This window comes from Phlebotomus papatasi, chromosome 2 (genome assembly GCF_024763615.1).
Source record: "Phlebotomus papatasi isolate M1 chromosome 2, Ppap_2.1, whole genome shotgun sequence".
In the NCBI taxonomy this organism is placed as follows: Eukaryota; Metazoa; Arthropoda; class Insecta; order Diptera; family Psychodidae; genus Phlebotomus; species Phlebotomus papatasi.
The window spans coordinates 12,626,200-12,646,111 of NC_077223.1; the positions used below are offsets into that span (position 1 = coordinate 12,626,200).

Here is a 19,912-nt window from a genome sequence, read left to right on the forward strand (position 1 = left end):
GAGGTTTGGGACAAAGCGTCAAGTAAAATGTTTTATCTTCTCCAAGAAAACTCAGTTGTTTTCCAAATTCTATCGAGTACTTTTTATAAAGTCAATACCCATAAGTATACTATAGGCCGCATAAAATTGTAATACATTATTGTGATTTTTTGGAATACTGTCTCAAAGTCAAAACATGAAAAAGTGTCCCAAACCTCCCCGGTCTCCCCTAATCAATTTTCTAAATAATTCAGTATCCACTATCTCATCGAAACCGACAACCCGGCCGATTCCTTCCTCAATATAAGTTTCCAATGACGGGGACAATTTAACCTGGACTGGTCACAGGTTAGAGAAAACTTAAAACCGCAGACAGTCGGGAGTTACCCACTCCCCGTAGCTCATCTGAAATGCTCTCCTACCTATTCCAGCCCCCGAAGGTTTCAATTCCATTACCTAGCATAGCATTAGTCTCACTACAACACCTCTCTAGGCTTTCCAGAATGGCAGTAGTTCACTGCAACACCGATCTAGGATAAGGCATGAAGGTCCTTCGGTTAAACGGTCATTACCCAGAGGCCTGTATTGACCTCTTGTTTCCCATATTTCGGATTTTGCTCTAGAATGTGGAAGAGATTGCTCTCAACCACATCCCTTTGCTCAGTCAAAGGAATAGATCAGAGAAGTTTTTTGTTAAGACCGCTTTCAAGACCCCATGCACCACACGCTCCTACTTCATTGTCATTTACTCCAAAGACTTCATACCCGTTAGAGGGGTTATTGGTTAAAGGGCTACCACCAAGAAGTACCAGAATAATCCATAACTGCTTGTCAAATATTACTCTTACTGTTTACAGAGAGGTTATGATTTGCCTATGGGTCGGTTATATTCTTTTTGAAACCGCTGCACCCATACCACTTATTTAGGCCTATTACTTATTTAGACCCATTCTACTGTTCTATCTTAACTCCCAAGACGGTGGACTTACTCTATATCACGTCGCTCTCTGTATATTCTGATACATACAGAGCCGCTTTGTATCACGTAAGACCAGCCTGGGTTTATGGATCTAGGCAGTGAATGTGTATCTGTATTCGACTAAACTCTGCATATCGAAACGTCTTTCCCTAAACTAAACTCAGTTTTTTAGGCGGTTCCTTGTTAATGCATTGTCGTTACTCTTTCATTCATTCACCAACTGGTCCACCGATCCCACTTCTTTTTTAAATCCAACGAATATAATTAACGGTTAATAAAGGTTAACAACGCTAAGACGGCGGTGGACGCAGAATTGCTAATCTTACACAAAGATTTATTTGTATTGCGCTTTTGAGTCATTGATGATGAAATATCTATCTGTCTATTTTTTAAACTAATCTTTCTTAAGAATTATTCGTTTTATTGAAATACTTTGTAAAATATGGTTTGTTACTGTACAATGGCGTACAATAGTAGCATCGTGAGTTCCAAAGGGTATGAATCTTGGGGGAAAAGAGTGTTGTCCATGTCAGAAGAGTTGTATGAGATATGGAAAACGAAATGCTAATTGGTGAAAATTTTCTACCGTACACCCCGGAAATTTCTCATATACCCGAACATCCAGGTTTGTAGAAGATGCCATGGGGTTTGGTGTGAAAGCCATCGAAAAAGACGAAATTGCTAATTTCTGTATTCAAATGAGTTGCGCCGAGAAATTCCGAAACTCAATTAAAATACTTCATCGGTAATCAACGAGGAAAGTTTCACCGTACTTTAATGCTATATAGCACCAAAGGGTCACCATGCCTTGGACTTCCTCCTTGGTCCATACTTTGCATTCATTCACAGTCACACTTTGACTCTCAGCCCAGAAAAATTTTCTCATTTCACTTCGCATAATTTTCCAGGAATATTTTCACTCCCACCATCCCCAATTCAAACCACCATGAAAGTTTTCACGTGACCATGGAACAGATGATAGAAGCGTCCGTGGAGAGAATCCTTTTCTATGTTCCATATTTCTAAAGTTTCCTCTCTGCAATTAAGATAATTCTAATTTCAGCAATGTTGGCAAAAACTTTTTGTTCATCCATTTTTTGGCCCGAAAAAGGTATAATTTTCCATCTGAAAATTTTATCTTTAGCCCTTCTGAAAAACCTCCATAAAGGGCCATTCCATTGTTTTCACAAATATATGTTTTCTATACGGCAAATATGTATGCGATACGTAGCGGGGTGGGCTTTAGCAAAGAGAACCTGAGAAAACTCATAAAAACAATTTCACTATCAGAGCTTTTGTAATGGCAAACAAATCAATGTTGTTGTTTTTTTGCCATTCTAGGTAACAACAAAAGAAATTTTCTATTTCCATCCTCATTCTGTTTCTCGCCAATTTTCCCCCGTGTGCGTCGAAAAATTGCGTAGATGGGGTATGTAGGGTGGTAGGTTCAAAAGGACCACCATCCTCGAGGAATTTAACGAGGCAACAAGCCTCCATTCTCACCAACAATATTTCACCAGTATTTTCCCAGCAAGTATTCATAGTATTTTCCATGAAATAAAGAATAAGTACCAAGTCCTAGCATTATGGAAAACATGTGAAGAATTTTCCTGAAGAGATATAAACAAACAAAAAACTATGGAAATGTGTGTCCTTTTGATCTTTATTTCTGTTTATTTGTTTTTAAACATGTTTATAGTTAAATATTTGTGGTAAAGCGTTGTTTTCTTTTCAGCTGAATATTCAATATAGGGAAAATGTTATTGTGGTTTCAAAACTGCGCTCATTAAATTAAACTATATTCAAAATATGTTATAATGTTTATTATTATTGAACAACAAATTTATATGGATTAGAATTTCAATAATATTCCTATGATACAGAATTAATTATAATGTTTGTTGAGGTTAGGCACGTTTTAGTTTTAATTTAACTAATGGGTTTCCATAATTTTTTGCTTTTAACAACAAATGTCATACAATATGCGAATTTACCTATAACATTAGTGTTTAAAAAGACGAAGAAATTATTTTAAAAACATATTTCCCTATTTTGAAATATAATGACAGTGTATTGAGTTAAATCGACGCTTTTCAACACTTTTCATTATGGATTTTCCAAGGTAGTGGTATGTGGAGTAAGAAACGAACACCACTTTCTGCATTTGAAAGGTATTCAAACTCCAAACAATAGGGGAAACTGGGGCACCACCAAACACGGGGTATCACCAAACACTGCGATTTTTTAATCAGAGATTCGACTTCAGAGGACAAGACTTATAGAAATGTACAGGCAATATAGGGATGGTTGTCCACTGAAAAAATGGTCGAGATAGTTCAAGTAGTTTAAAAATAAAAATTAGTGTTTGGTGCTACCCCGTGTTTGGTGGTGCCCAGTTTCCCCTACTTATTTAGTTACTAGATTGGAATTGACCTTTTCCGACTGAATCTACAGAAAAAGGAATAAAAATATCAATCCCAATACAATACCACGCAGTAAAATGCAATCCCACATAGTATTAATGTACTGGGCCTTGGAATAACCAATTATCCAGTCTTTGTAGCCCATGAACTCGGAGCTTTATGCTTGTAGAAAATTTACTAGAAAAGTAAGAGAGTGAGGCTTATATTTCCTTCGCTAATATTATTTTTTTATTGATTTCGTATTTCTTAACCTTTTAACAGCATTTGGGATTCGTTGTGACACTGCCCGGTTTAATTTTATATAAATATTTTGTATTGGGATTGCTTTTTTAACACAAGCATTTAAATGCATTTAAAGAGAATTAAGAAAAGTTAATCCCAGTACAGTATTCCGTGGTGAAATGAAATCCCACATAGTCTCAATAATCTTAAAAGCTATAAAAAAATATTTAAAAAATTAAAAATTTACTAGAAAAGTAAGAGAGTAAGGCTCACATTTCCTTCGTTAATATTATTTTTTTTGATTGTTTTCGTATTTCTTAACCTTTTAACAGCTTTTGGGATTCGTTGTGACACTGCCCGGTTAAATTTTATATGGATATTATGTATTGGGATTGCTTTTTTTAACACAAGCATTTGAAGAGAATTAAGAAAAATTAATCCCAGTACAGTATTCCGTGGTGAAATGAAATCCCACATAGTCTCAATAATCTTAAAAGCTATAAAAAAATATTTAAAAAATTAAAAATTTACTAGAAAAGTGAGAGTGAGTGATTTCGTATTTCTTAACCTTTTAACAGCTTTTTGGGATTCGCTGTGACACTGGCCGGTTGAATTTAATATAAATATAATGTATTGGGATTGCTTTTTTCACAAAACCATTTAAAAAGAATTAAGAAAAGCCAATCCCAGTACAGTATTCCGTTGTGAAATGTAATCCCATTTAATCTCAAGGAAATTTAAAAACGTTAAAAATATTTTAAAAAAAAAAAATAAAAAAAAATAAAAATTTACTAGCAAACTAAGAGAGTGGGGCGCTTCTTTCATTGATATTAATTTTCTTATTAGATTAGTTTAGTCTTTTTTATCATTTAAAGAACTTTGAGATTCATCGGGATACTGCCCGGTTGAGTTTTATATGTATATTATGTATTGGGATGGCATTTATCAACAAAAAGCACATAAATAGAATAAAAAGTAATCTCAGTACGATATTATGTAATAAAATGCAATCCCACATAGTTTTAACAATATTAAAAACATTAAAAAAAAATGAAAAAATTTAAAGTCTACTAGTAAAGTAAAAGAGTGAAGCCCATATTTCATATTCATTCGTATTTTCTATCTTTTAAAAGATCTTTTTGGGATTCGTTGGGATTTTACTTGGCTGAATTTTATGTGGATATTATGTATTGAGATTGCTTTTTTCAACAAGAAGTACATAAATTAAATAAAAAAGAGCAATCTCAGTATGGTATTATGTGGTAAAATTCAATCCCACATAGTCTTAATAATTTTTAAAGCATTTCAAAGAATAAGAAAAAAGTCTAAGTGATAAAAATGAGGCCCACATTCCTTACGTCGATTTTCACCTTGTACCTTGTAGCGATCTAATCAGTATCATAATCAGAAAGGAATATCTTGAATAAAATTTGAAACAATAAAGTGATAAAGTTCTGATTTAAAATGATACAGTCTGAAAATTCCATTGCTAAAATTTCAGAACATTATTTTGTTTTTCTTCAGCAGATGAATTTTCTGGTGATTTCCACCCCCTCACCACCGAAGCCTAGGCTGCCTTTCTTCGTGCCAGCCTTAAGGGTGGGTGAAATGATGATGGTTTGTGCTGCCAGAGAAAGATGCAATAAAATATAATGAAATTTTCGGTTCCTGCACTTATCTAATCTGAAAAGCTATAAACAAACAAAAGCTTCTGTGGCACAAATTCCCTGTCTCACTCCCTCTCATGTGGTTTTTCCTGCACTTTCACCACCCCCAACAACTCTTGCTTTCTCCCTTGCGCACTTTAGCATACCCAAAAGACCAAGTGGTACTCACCAACCCCATTCCATCCTCTCGACTGTTGTAGCTATTCGAAGAGAAATTCTCCCCTGAGATTTTTTTCTCTTTCACTCCCCACGAGCCTTTCTCTCTTTTTTTCACCGAGCTACCCTCAAAAACGATGGTGGCACTTTCTTTTCGCGCCGGTTAATTATCTCTTTAATGTTGTGGAAATTTTACAGTTGATGTATCGCTTTCCAGATAGTTACTATACCATCGCTTTGGATGGCAAAAGAACAAGGAAAATTTTCTGCACACCGTTCAAAAAATGAAAGAAGTGGGGTGGTTTTAACCAGAGATTATAATTTGCACCATAGAACCAGAACCACCAGCAATTTTGGCATTAAGGTAATTTTCTTTCACCCCCTCCAAAATGACTGTGTTCCTTAAAACTTTTTGCCGCCGCGATAGTTGAGAAATTCTTGAGAGAAAGGAATGTGAATATTGCATGTAATTATAGAAATATTTCCACTATGGAGAGGCATATTAAAGGATTTGGAACTTTTTGTACGGGGTTAGTATATTTTATTTTGCAAAAAAATGGCACACCTGTGAGTAATTTTAGACCACGCCCATTTCAAGGTCGGAATCCTTCGCAAATTGAGCAGCGACACATTAAAAAGGATGAAAGAACGTCCCATGCTTTGGTAAATTCTCGAACTCGTGACCTCGATGCTGGTATTATCGGTTACGTCTACCTCTATCGTATCTGCATTTCTTTTGTGTCAGCTTTTCACGCAAGAGGGGACATCTGTATTGTAGGTTGCACCGAATGCAGATACAAAACAAATGCAGATACGACAGAGGTAGACGCAACCGACGGTATCTTAAAAATATACATTTGCATGATTTACCGATTTAAAACCGATTTGAACTGATCAAAAATGTCAGCTAATAATAGCTCAAAATGTCGGCTAATAATAGTAAGAACACTGAGAAAAAAAGGGAGTGCGATTAACTTTTTATCCTCGTAACTTTAACACATTTTAGGTGTAAAAATATATCAACATTTTTTAATGTTAATTTTACACCTTTTTAAGGGTAAAGATAACATGAAAAGGATAACTTTAACCCCTAATACACCAAAAAAGCATAATATTTACACCGATTTCGGATCAATACTGCAGGGTAAAATTAACATTTCCGGAATGTTATTTTAACTTTTTCGGATTTCTCTCAGTGAAGATATGCAGTTGAATTTGAAATAAAAATTGGAAAGGCCGCAAATCACGCCTGGGTGGACGCAGGAATTTCTTCCTGTTTCTATTTGGGTTAAATTTGTGGGTTGGGAATCACTTGTTCTGATTGTCGCTATCTGTGCACAAATACAAAATTTCTTGGGATTACGTAGCAAGCGAACAGAAGTCTGTTTAATCACCTTCATAATAAATTAATTCTCCATGGAAAACATGGGCTTCTGGTTTAATTGTAAGCATGATACCGTTTCTCAAGGATCGTACTGAGTGGAAAACGAGTTGAAGTGCACAAGGCAATTGGTTGAGATCAGTGGCAAAGACGATCAGAGCCAGCAGTGTCCCCGTAGCTCAGTTGGTAGAGCGTTCGCCTAGATAGGAAAAGGCCTCTAGTTCCAACCTGGGTGGAGGCAGGATTTTTTTTCTGTCTCTATTTGCACAAATACAATATTTCTTGGGATTACGTACCAAACCATCGGAAGTCTGTTCAATCACTTTCACAATAGGTTCATTACGGTCCCGTGAGGTTGTGGTACCCATTTGGATCGTCTCAGGTGGCAAATAGGGAAAGGTTGTAATTGGTCCTAGAGTCGGTTACTGTTTACTTAGCTACAGACATGTATCGGCATTCTTGCGTCAGTGACACCAAAAACGGCACTTCACTAAAGACCTACGACCCATGAGGATAGAGCACCCATTCGGCGTGTCCTAGGTGGCGGATGAGGAAGGGTTGTAATAGGTCCTAGAGTCGGTTACCGTTTGTTTGGAAAGCTACAGAGACGTATCGGCATTCTTGCGTCTACGAGGAGTCCTTAGCAAATACTAAACCGCGGATTATATCAAAAACCGTGTTTACTAGGTAAGGTAGCCTGTGACTTTAGGCTTGCATCAAAACGGCACTTCATTAAGGGCCTGCTACTGATGAGGATGGAGTACTAATCGGGCTCATCCCAGGTGACGGATAGAAAAAAGCTGTGATAGGTCCTAGAATCGGATACTGTTTGTTTGGAAATAGCTACAGGCACGTATCGGCATTCTTGCGTCTACGAATAGTCCTTAACGAATACTAAACAGCAGACTAACACAAAACTCGTGTGTACCGGGCAGGAAAGCCTGTGACCTCAGGCTTACACCAAAACGGAACTTCACTAAGGACCTACAACCCATAGGTCTTAGAGGTCCTAGAGTCAGTTACAGTTTGTTAGGAAATATCTAAAGACACATATCGGTATTTTTGCATTTACGAGGAGTCCTTAGAGAATACTAAACCACAGACCACTCTAAAACCCGTGTCTCCCGGGTAAGGAGATCTGTGACTTCAGGCTTGCCTAATGTTTCACAGTATTATGCTTCCAAAACAAAAACGACATCAATTTTGGCAAATCTACCACGATGAAAAAATGGTACTTTGGAATGGCTACATGGAATGCAGGTAATCCATTCTAGGTATTGGAAAGAGGAAGCAACCTCGGTGTAGACTATCCCAACAAACCTGCTCCAAATGCGTAACGTGTAGTAAAATCAAGGGTGAAAAATGATTTTAACTTTATTTTCAGAGTCTGTCGAATAAAATTAAAATGCATGGAATATTTAAAGAGGTAACATGCAATTTTATTTCAAATACTAAAAGATTTTTTTTGAATCTCTGAAGACTATTTGCAAAAAAAACTTCATCGACTTTATCTCTTTTGCTATGTTTATGCAATTTTAATGTTATTAATCACAATGAGGGAATCCATTTTTTCAGCGTTAACTTTTCCATGATAATGACTATTATATTTTCAATTATTCAGCGAAGAGATTTACAGCACAGCTCATGCAGAAAATAATTAATGAATAGCATGAAAAGTTGCGAGGTAAACTTTTAGTAAATTAAAATTAGGAAAATTAGTATACTTTCCATGCAGCTTTCTATTCGGAATTGCAAATTTATGCATTGGTTATGCAATAGTTTGAAAATTGAATATGAATTTATAATTTTTCAAAAAGAATATTATTATTCAGGAATTCCAAATAATATAAGATAAAATTTTATGCAAATATAGAAATAATAATGATAATGTTGTTCAGCGAGTTATATACCAAAAGCGATACTTATATAATTTGAGGAATTAGATTAAGAATTTCGGATATCATTTTTGATAAAAATCACCGTGTCCATTGTCAGAGAAAGGAGTCGTATAATTATTTATTTAAGGTCAAAGAACTTCTTGGGGAAAGCTCGCTACTTTCGGTCGATTCAAGCTTCGGACAACTCATTTTTTCAATATGTTTTTCATGGATTTGCCCCATGGTTCTTTTCCGGAAATTTGGGGCATTGATTAGATCAGCTATTAAGATATCACATTATAATGGATTAAATTCATTAAAAACGTATAGAAAAGTGAGTTGTTCGAAGCTTGCCTGATCCAAAGGTAATACCGAGCTTTCCCCTATAGAAAGAAAAATTCCCATAGATATTGCAAATACTAATTAATTAGTAAATTTAGCAAACGATAAGTATATTGTTGTGGGTGAGACTTTTAGATCTTTAGAGCGGGAGGAACAGACCAATCTTTAGTCAACCACATTCAGAAGAGTGAGGGTTACCTTCAAACTTAACGGTTTATTGACCATCAACTCTGGAAAACGTTCAGGCCCGGGTAGTCGTTATTTTCTCGGTATTTTGGGGCAGCATTTCACATCTTGGAGTAGAACATCAGGACAGCAGGCTCGCCGTGCGTTGGACTGGCCTTTCTGTTCTCAAAGATATTGCAGCCAAAAGGTCTGGACGATGAAGAAGGGTGAGCCTACAGTGATAATTAGGCTCTAACACTCTACTGGAACATCTTATGGTCGCACAAATTACGTTTCAACTTATTGACTAGGAAAGGGGGCAATGACTGCGAAATTTCCCGACAATGATAGTGCTAGCCCCTTCACTAGATAGTGGGCACATAGGCCTGATCTCTCTTTTCGAGGGAATTGACCATTCTTATTGTCCAGAAGAGGGGGCAAAGGCCTTGACACTCTACTGGTGACTCTTCCCAAGTAGATCCGATAACTGACCTCGACGATAAACGCGGATGGTTTACGACGACTAAGTAGCGGAATCCAACTAAAGAGGAGCCTCAACTCCGAGGTAATCTAGCCGTGTTGACCTCAGTTGTAGTCATTGTAGAAAGAAGTGAGCTGAGAAGCAGACGGTGAACAGAGGGTAGAAACCTCGACACTCTTTTTGGAACTGATCTGAGAGACCGGTTCGCCCTAGTAAGGAGTAACGTCCAATCTAGAAATCCTATCCAATCCAGAAATCGACGATGACAATAACCGTTCTCTCAACGGTCGAGTAGGTGAGCTCGTGCGACAAAGATGGTCACGGAGCTTAAAGGGTTAAGGACTAAAAGGAAGCGCACTAACTTCGGGCGAATCAGGCTTGGAACACCTCAATCTTTTCTACATTCTGAAAATTTGTTGCATTGGACTACCTATTAAAATCTAGTATTATAATGAGTGAAATTTATCAAAAACTTTTTGAAAAAAAGAGTTGTCCGTAACTTGAATCGTTCAAAGATGGCGCGCTTTCCTTTACCGAAAATGTAGCATATTGGCTGCAGGGGATTAGACCAGACTGGTAAAAATCACCATTAGCGGAATGGCTTTCAGGCTTCGCAGATACTCTGGCTTTGAACACTTGATATCTATTTATTCCAAATATTTTATGAATATTCAAAGAAGTAACTCAAAACTTACCGAATATTTTGCTTAAATATCCAAAAAAAAATTAATATTTTGCGAATATCAGGATTAATTTCGGAATTTAGAGAATATTTTAGTATTCACCATTTTCAATATTTGGTCAATATTACGAATGTTTATTAATTAATTTCCAATGTATTGCAAATATTGTGACAATTTTTAATGGTTAAGGTATGAATATTTATATAACAGTACATATTTATTTATAAATCAGTGAATATTTTTCAGATCAGGGGATATTCTTGAATAAGAATTTCAAAAGATCGCGAATATTTGGTGAAAAATAGTTGAGAATAACAATTTTGCTTTAGCGAAATGCCCCTTGTTTATCAATATTTAATTCTAAAAAGATAAGGGGACAAAAACAATTCTTGTGCTTAAAATTTCATTCTAATTGCACGCCCATTGCTCTGTTGCTGGGAAATTTTCCTATGAAGCAAGTCAAAAAAAAATGTTCCATTTACGAATATCTTTCCCTAAAAAAGCAGAAAATCGCAACTATGTCTACGTAGAAACAATTTCCAGAGTGTTTAGGGGGATGGCAGCCTGCCTAAAAAAAAGGCACTGAATAAAAAAAGGAAAAACAAAGTCTAAAATAATATTCGAAAATTTATTTATTTCACTGGGAATCTGTATGTTCTGTGCAGATGGTGTAAATTGATGTGTGCTTTTTTTCTGTTTTTGGGGATGAAGATTTCACCCCAAAATTTTTTCACCCCTCAGTCTTTCATCAATTTCTATAATATTTTTCTCCTCGAGAATCCCTCTGACTTACCACCCACCTAAAAATTCCAGACTCTTCCATCCATTTCACTGTGAGATTTTTCAGGCATCCCCGTGTTTTTGCCCCAATAGGGAGATGTTGAGTACTCCAAAATTGGATGTGGCGGGAATTTAATTTTAGCCCAACACCGCATAACATTAAGGAAATGGGGTTAATTCATGTTTTTTGTGTATTACGTGTGTGTCTAAATTGCTATTGTTCCTTTGCTGAAGGCGGTAATTGACTGTGGGACCTCCTAAAAATACCAGAGCCGACCCATAAGGAAATTAGACACACAAGTATTTAAAGGGTGTAGTCCCGGAAGCTCCAGTCAGGCGTACAGGAACCTGGAACTTTCTCTTTTTACTCCACTTGTAAACCTTTTATGTCTTTTTGTAATCTTTTCTCTAAATGCTTTAAGATACACAAAATTTTAATGTTTCGAGTCAAAAGATATGTAAAGAAATTAATTATTTAAGTGTAGTCTGTCTGAAATTGTAAGGGCCTTGACAGACCTGAGGATTATCCGAGAGACGGCTTAGCATAATTATATTTGAAATAATGGTTAAACTTCATTTCCATAATTTTCCACTAAGTCGTCTCTCGGCTCAAGTCGTAAGTGTGTCTTGGGCATAAGGGTTAGAAGATCTTTGCGAATTGAACATACGAAGATTCTAAAACGGTCTGGCAGACTAGAGTTTGGGCCTAGTTCCCTATGTTTTGGAATTACAGAACTTATGCATTTAATTAGAGTGAATTATTAAAATCTTTTAAATTAATTTATCCTTGATATGATATTTAAAAATTTGCCTAAAAATTTCGCCTGTTAAGTAATTAGAACAGTTGAGTAAATAAGTAATGAGGTAAGGGGCGTGGCCTATTTTTTCATATCCAAGCTAAACGTATGCCTCTTGGAAAATTTCAATTAATTGAAGTACCTTGTTCATGGATTTCTAAAAATCTTTACACGGGAAGAATAATACAAGAATAACAATATATTATACCTAGCCTCAACTCTTGAATAGGGCGTGGCTTATTATCATTTATACACAGAACATAATGCGCATATCAATCACGAAGCTAATCTATTGCAGAGAAATCATAAATTATCATCCTATTCGAACTACCCCTCTAACTCCTATATACTTTTTCAAGTGTTACACCAAAGTTTAAAGCCAACAATTAACTCCAGTTGCTTAGTCCTTCGCTCTTTTTTATCCACAGATATTTGTTTACAATAAATCTCAATGACAGTGGATTTATGTCACATTTTGCGAAAAGGTCGACATGGAAGCGATAGGAGAAAATTGCCTAAAGACATTTTGGGGCCAGTAAAAAAAATTGCGATATGGATTGTGGGTGGGATTGAGCAATAAGGGCGTATTTGAACTGTTGGATTTCGATGCAAATACTTTTGCGCTGGGGGGAAGAGGTCATTTTCCAGGGGATGTTTACGCCATGTGGCTCGTTCTTCTGCCACAGCAAAAGATTTATACGATGTGGTGGAAAGCTGAGAAAAGCAAAAATTGTGGTTTATCGCGATAAGACGATAAAATTCCATTTGAATGCGTGATGCTGGCTCTACAAACTTTTCTACTGCAATCAAGGCAGAGCTAGTGCCAGAAAAGTTTGTACTAATGCTTCTGAAAACATGGTTTTATCTTCCGGTTGGATATTGTTGGTATAAAAGCGAAAAGTCGCTTCTTTTTCCAAAAATCGGGAGCGTGTCTTGGGTGATATGTTGCATGTGCTAAAATAGTGTGTCCTTCATGTCTTTACCGCAATTACGATTGAGGAAATCTAAACTAGAATTGATAAATACTAATTGAAAGACTTGTCTTGAACCTTACAAAGGTTATAGGAAAAATCTTTTTACAATAGGGTCAAAAGAGAACTTTGTTTTGCGGATCTCAAAATAAGATACTCTGACTTCAGAGAGATCCATTGCAAAAATGCACAAGGTTGACCGACAAGGTTCATGTTTTCAAAAATGATTTTGGAAAAGATATTGAATAATTTTTAGCTATTCTAAATGAAAGGGCCTACCTCCTTCTTGAATATATTTGATCCCTCAAATGAAAGATCGTGCAGCCTTTACTGCAACTTCACGGGCCCCATGCCAAGGAGATGCCTTAGATACAAGACATGAGTGCCAACCTACGAACGTAGCCTAAGGACCTTCTTAAGGGGTTACATGGGTCTCTCAGGTCAAAAAAATCATTTTTTTTTATTTATTTTTTATTTTATAGTATAACATTTGAAAAATATTTTCTGAAAATTTCATGTCAATCGAAGTAAAACTCTCGGAGGTAGAGCAGTTTTAGTTATGCATTTCGCCGGCGCGTGCATATTGTTGTAAAACTTTAAACGCGTTTTTCTCAAAACACCGTTTTACAATGCGGTAGTCAAGATTACTGAGAATCTACTGAACCGATCTTTCTAAAATTTTGCATACTTGTTTTGAGAAGTATTATCTACTGTGTGAACGACGAATTTGCACTACCTTTAATCAGAACAATTTTTACAATACAAAATCTGTTGAAAAATAAGGTAAAATTGATACTTTTTTACAAAAACTTTTCCCAAAAATTCACAAAAATTCTTCGTTCATCCACACTGAGAAAAAAAAGTGGGTGCGATTAACATTTTTTCCTCATAACTTTAACACTTTTTAGGTGTAAAAATATATCAACATTTTTTAATGTTAATTTAACACCCTTTTAAGGGTAAAATTAACATGAAAAAGGGTAACTCTAACCCCCAATACACCTAAAAAGGGTAATATTTACACCGCTTTCGGATCAATACTGCAGGGTAAAATTAACATTTCCTGAATGTTATTTTAACACCTTCGGATTTTCCTCTATGCATGGGTCCAACCTCTAACAGAATATATTTGGTTTTTTGATTTCAGATGAACCTACTGGGAGAAATCCTGCCTTCCGCAAGGTCTGTTTTTTTTTTAGGAATGGTTCCGAAAATCAGCAGCAACCGGTCGACTTTTCAAAATTTTTCAATATATATTTTTTTTAATTTTGTTCTAAAGTTACTCTTTCATATCCCAAAAGTTAGAATTTCTAAAATATTTTCGATACAATAAACTATTATCAGAAAAGAGGCCTATATTTTGACCTGAGAGACCATTGTAACCCCTTAAGACAGTAAGACATTTTTTACTGAAATTGCATTAGAAATTCTATATTGCTTGAATTTACATATGTCTTATATTTGTGTGACTACTGAAATCTCTAACGATGTTTCAAAACACGGGTCGTTAATCAAATTCACGATCGTAAACGCAAAATTAAGCCTTTTTTAATTAATTTAATTTTGTCCTACTAAGCTAAGCTTGATTCTCTAGTTGAAAGCGTATTAAATTACTTGGATTGAGGATAAAGGTATGGTGTATAGGATAATTGGCGTTGTCAATCGCTGAATTAGCGGTTACAATCAGATGATTGCTGAATAGAATCGAAATAAATTGACAACTACTCCTACTGAACCAAATGGTTAAAAATATCGAGTTACGGTTTTGGAGATCCTGACAACTATAAGTAATACAAAGCTACTTCTGCTTGATAATGTGAGGGATAACTCATTTCGGGAAGACGAGCTAATCTGGCTGGGGAATCCATACATTTTCTTGGGAACTCGAGCCAATCCGATTGTATTTCTAAAGTACTAAAGTACTTATAACCCTTATCTGGTTTTGAGCTTATTTCGCATGTGCTTCTAGACAGAATGATTAGAGATATTAACTCTAAGTTCTATAGGTTCACCGACCCTTTTTGTTCTAATACATCCAGACTGATTCTCGAGTTTTAGCATGCGAAATTTAGCAGTGAAGATCTATCCCAAACTGTCATACATTGAAGGCTTAAGGATCATCGATTAAAAGTCATTTGCGTAAATATACTGTATCTATTTCTTCAGTGCCAATTTTTACAGACCGAATTTTCGCAAGGATCATACATACGCAAGGAACCTGAGTCTATTTGGGCCCTAAAGAACGGTAGAGAGTACAAAAAAATTAAGTAGAACTATTTTTGTTTGGTTACATTCGTAATTTTTCTTTTCGCTTTGAGTTTTTAAATTGTCCTTTCTTTGTGTAAATTCATTTATCCTTGCAGTGTACAAATATCTTCTTAGCTCTTTTGCTTTGTCGCTTATAGCACAAAGAAAAGGGCGTTCTGAAAAGTACTGTTCTGCATCGTCTCTCGGTGAATCTTGGATGTTCAGCACGAGGGTAGATACCATATACTCAGGATTCAGCTAGGGATTTATCGGTGATAAGCGGTCAGAGATTTATAGTGGGTGTCTGGATGGAACATCCTTTTGTTTGCGTCGCAAATGAAAGTCGGCAGAGATTTGAAATTCATCCCTTTGATGGACATTCGGCCACCCTCTCAGTTTTAGGACCGGAATCCTCAACCAAAAAAGCCTTGTGGATATTTGCACCAAGAGGGGCCAAATATTGGACCATTCGGACTGATGGAGCCAAAAAGGGTAGATTGGGATGGTGGTAGAGATGTTATGGGGCGGGATGAAAAAGCAATTTAATGAAATGAACATAGTACTTGCAGCAATTCTCTCATCTCGACGTTTGTACGCCATAAATCCATCTTGGGCGCTTTTCATGGTAATTCACAACGCGAGTATGGAAAAATTTATTGCGACTCTGCCTGGAGATTATTCGAAATATATACATCTAGACCCGAACAGATTAAATGTAGGGATTCTCAGAAGGAGAGAGTATCTCTCCTTGTTATATGGGACTGCCTTGACTATTCCCTCAGTCCCAAACCTCTCTCATCATCTCATAATCACCCATAGCCATTGTTATGGAATTTTATCTGGACGCTCTCCTAAGTCTGCATCGGTGTGAAGCTCTTCCAAGTTACCGAATTATCACCTCGAGGCACCTTTCTTTGCCTCTAAAACGAAACGACTTAATACCCATCAGTACACCCTCCTGCATACTCTGTTTTGAGCTAGTCTGTAATGAAGGATGATGATGAATTCCAAATTGAGATCCGTGTGAGATCGTCAATTGGAGGAGATGTAATATTTGAGGAGACACAAAAGGCGTTTGCCTTGAGGGTGATTCTGTGCAAAGTGACATACTCACACTGGATTAATTATACGAATAATTTTGAAGCGCGGAGATGTTTCGCTGAAGGATTTCCCAACAGCGGGGACTAAGAATAATAAATTCAAGAACAATGAAAACACCAAATTGTGACTACGGACAATCCCTTGCGGCTTCTAATAATAAATCAGGAAAGTTCCTTAGTCAAAGGGACTATTTTTAGAAATTGTAATTGTGGTTATGTTTCTAAAATGGGGTGTATCAAGAGATGATGCAAATATCATTACTTATGCAGTAAATTATCTAAATTTTGGTATTATAAGCTTTTCATGGAAAAGAATTTAGTACCAAAATGAAAAAATACTATTTCATTAATTTAATTAATTCTAAATTGTTTAAGATTGAAAAATAGCTTTGGATCGCCTTTGAAATACCATTTAAAATGTTTCTAATCCTTTACTTTGAAAACTTTCTGAAGGGATGATTCAAATATCACACTTAGTTTAACAATAATTATTTTGTCAAATAACAATACGCCGATCTTGATGTTTGTTTATTGTATATTTGATTTGGTTAATAACTATCTAGAAGTAAAATATTATAATGTTTAGATACGAAGTCATTGCCTTAAAAAGAACATTTTCAAAAATTTTGCATAGGGTCGGAGGAACGTCTGTTCGACAGGGAACCCCTATTGACACTTTTGTCAAAATGTTAAAAATTATTTAATGTATCTAGTAAAATATAAGTAATATAACGTTTTTTCTGTAATATACCTTTTATTATAAACAGAGATGTTCAAATTTCATATCCCAAATAGTACAGAGTAGGGTGTCAATAGGTGCTGACACGAGTTCTTAAAGTGTCAATAGACGTTCCTTTCACCCTACGCCAATGTTTCCAGTCAACTTTTTTCTCTTCCAAAGACAAAATATCCGAATAGACGAATTATAAATACGAAAAGTTAAGAGTAGATTTATGAAATAGTTTTTCGAAGACTGTTTTGTCTCTAGGTCTGACAATAGATGGATCTAAACCACAAATTTGACACTAAACCTGGCAACCGTTTTTGGCCATTTGTCTAGGGTGCTAGTTTATATGACAGACCATGGTAGGTAGGTTACTCAAAAAATATATATATTATATATTATGAAATATATATTAAATGATTAAATGAATATTTTAAGAAATTCATAAAGTTTGATAGCGAGATTGAACCGTTTAAATAATATGTTAATTTTTAAAAATTTGTAAACCTGTCAATTTCACCGATTCTGGTTGGTTTAGTGTTAATCAGGGTGGAGCCTAAAATGCCTCACTTACTACAATTAATAGACTATGCCTCAAAAATCTCAAATAAAGAACAAATGTTAATTACTTAGGCCTTTTTTATCTAAGAATTTCTTTTTATAAAATAATGGTTAAAAACTTGGATTATTTGGGAGGGGCTAGCGCACATAAATGGGCGTGGCTTCAAAGTAGAGTGGATCACTTTTACTCTTTTGTCACAATTCCAACAAATTAGTTTTTATTTTAACATGAACTTAGTAAACTTTTTGAAATATCACGCATTTTGTCTGTAAGAAATTCTAGGAAAGGGTGTGGCCTATTTCTTATTAAAAAAAGGACATTTTTTGTTCAAATTGCTCTTGACTACATGTGTGAATAGTTTTGGAAGTACACACTATCCTTTAATTTCATATTGAGCATAATACAGTAGATCCCGGCATTATGTACATTTTCGGGACCGAAAAAAACGCGCGAAATGCCATTAAGCATCGATAAAAATTGCATACACGCAGGGGCTTTCTTTTGAGTAAATCTGCCGTGCAACGAATTTCGCGCCAAGAAAAAAGTAGACAAAACAAAAAGATTCAACTGTTTAATAGAAATGCATTAACAAACAGTACTTTTTGGCCAGAGTTCTTCAATAAATGGTTATAATATTTAAAAAAAAATTACCGAAATAAAAGAAATTAAATTTTTATTCTGAAAAAGAAGCATAGTGTTTTTAAATTAGCCGCGTCGTAAAATAGTATACATTCAGGCGTATTTCAAAAATGATTTCATAAATTGACTCCCAAGGGTAGGCAAACTTGCATAACTGTGTGTGCCAGGGGCATGTCATTTCCTATGTTTCCCATATGTTTCTAGCGCGCCGAAAAACTTTTGGATTTATTAGCTGTTTTCTGCCACTGTAGAATGAATTAGCAAAAAATATAAATGCAAATTAAAAGCCAATTTAGTAGCGAAAAGGCAACCGAAAACCCCAAATTGGCAACCTACGTTGTTTTAGAGATATCTCGTGAAATGTGTACGAAAACAGAGAAAAATTTACACTAAAATCGGTCGCATTTTTCAGAGCTAATGTCACCCCCCTGGTGTGTGCATAATTCCGTCAGGTGCATAATCCCGAATGACTTAATGCCGGGACTGAGTGTAAACTAAGAAATGCATCCTTTTGTATTACAACTCTAGAAGGGGGCGTGGCTTAAAAAATTTATGAGTGGAGCTTACTGTTTGAGATAAATACTAAATAAATAAATTTAAATAAATAGCATGGTAGGGGTAAGTGCCCATGCCATGCACGGTACCAAGCTTCATAATTACTAAATTTTTCCTATGTTTCTCAGCAAATGTAACTATGTGATATATATATATATTTTTTAAATGGACACTTTCGCCTTTTTAGAATATGGATGGATGAGGCACATTTATAGTGAAACATAGGAAAACTTTAGTCATTATGAAGATTGGGACCGTGCAAAGCACGGGCACTTTCGCCTATATTGACATACAGTAGGTCCTTAACCTGTTCTGCAAATTTTCCTATACAAATACATAACACTTTCATTGAGAAAAAAGTTTAATGCTGACTTTCCGATTGAAAGGACAAATCATTGATCTTTTGGAATAACTATTGGATTCTCTGAATGCTTGAAATAGTCTCCGGTGATGGAGCATGGTTCATTTGATTGAAGAGACTTCAATTCTGTCGGATGAGTCTTAAAACGTAACGAGGAGATTGAACATGATTCAACTTTGGGTCGAAGGATGAGTTTGGCCTTTTCTTGTACAGTCAGTGTCAACCCAGATAGGACTAAGTTGATGGGAGGGAAATTCGATTGATAGGAGAGAGGGATTCTTAATCAAGTGAAATTGGTGACTTCATCACTTTGGAAAATGGGATTGTGTTCGAGGCGAATCTGATCAGGAGACATTGAAAATCAATGGAAAGAATTTTCTCACATTTCTCCCTCCTCTCTCTCTCTCTTTTTTATGTGAATTGAGGTTGTGAATATCTGAGGAATGGAATACAAGAGGATTTTCTCTGGATGGTTGGTAATGCTGCTGAAGTCATGAGTACATATTCACACAAAATGAAAAACCAAAAACTCAATTTGAGAAACCATCGGAATAATAAATAACCCAAACCCCAATGAAAAGGAAGTTTCTCCTTTTTGCAACCAGTAACACCCAACACCGACCCACTTCCGAGTTTTTAATTTAAAATCCAGGCGCATTCGATAAAAAAGGATGAAATAATCATCCTGGAGTTTGGGATTACGTTTTTCTCTTTTAGGTACTAACCTGTCTCCGAGACGTGAAATTTGATCTTCGTCCCCTGTGTCACGCTTGAAGCCTCATTCCAAGGAATGATTCTCTACCCAAGCAGCAAAATACGAC

The 19,912-nt window shown here is 35.8% G+C and overlaps 1 protein-coding gene across 1 annotated transcript in view; it reads right to left on the minus strand.

Moving 5' to 3' along the window:
• Nucleotides 1–19,912, minus strand: part of LOC129803756 (uncharacterized) — a 391,692-nt gene that overhangs the window by 135,854 nt on the left and 235,926 nt on the right. The gene's annotated exons all lie outside the window — the stretch shown is intronic.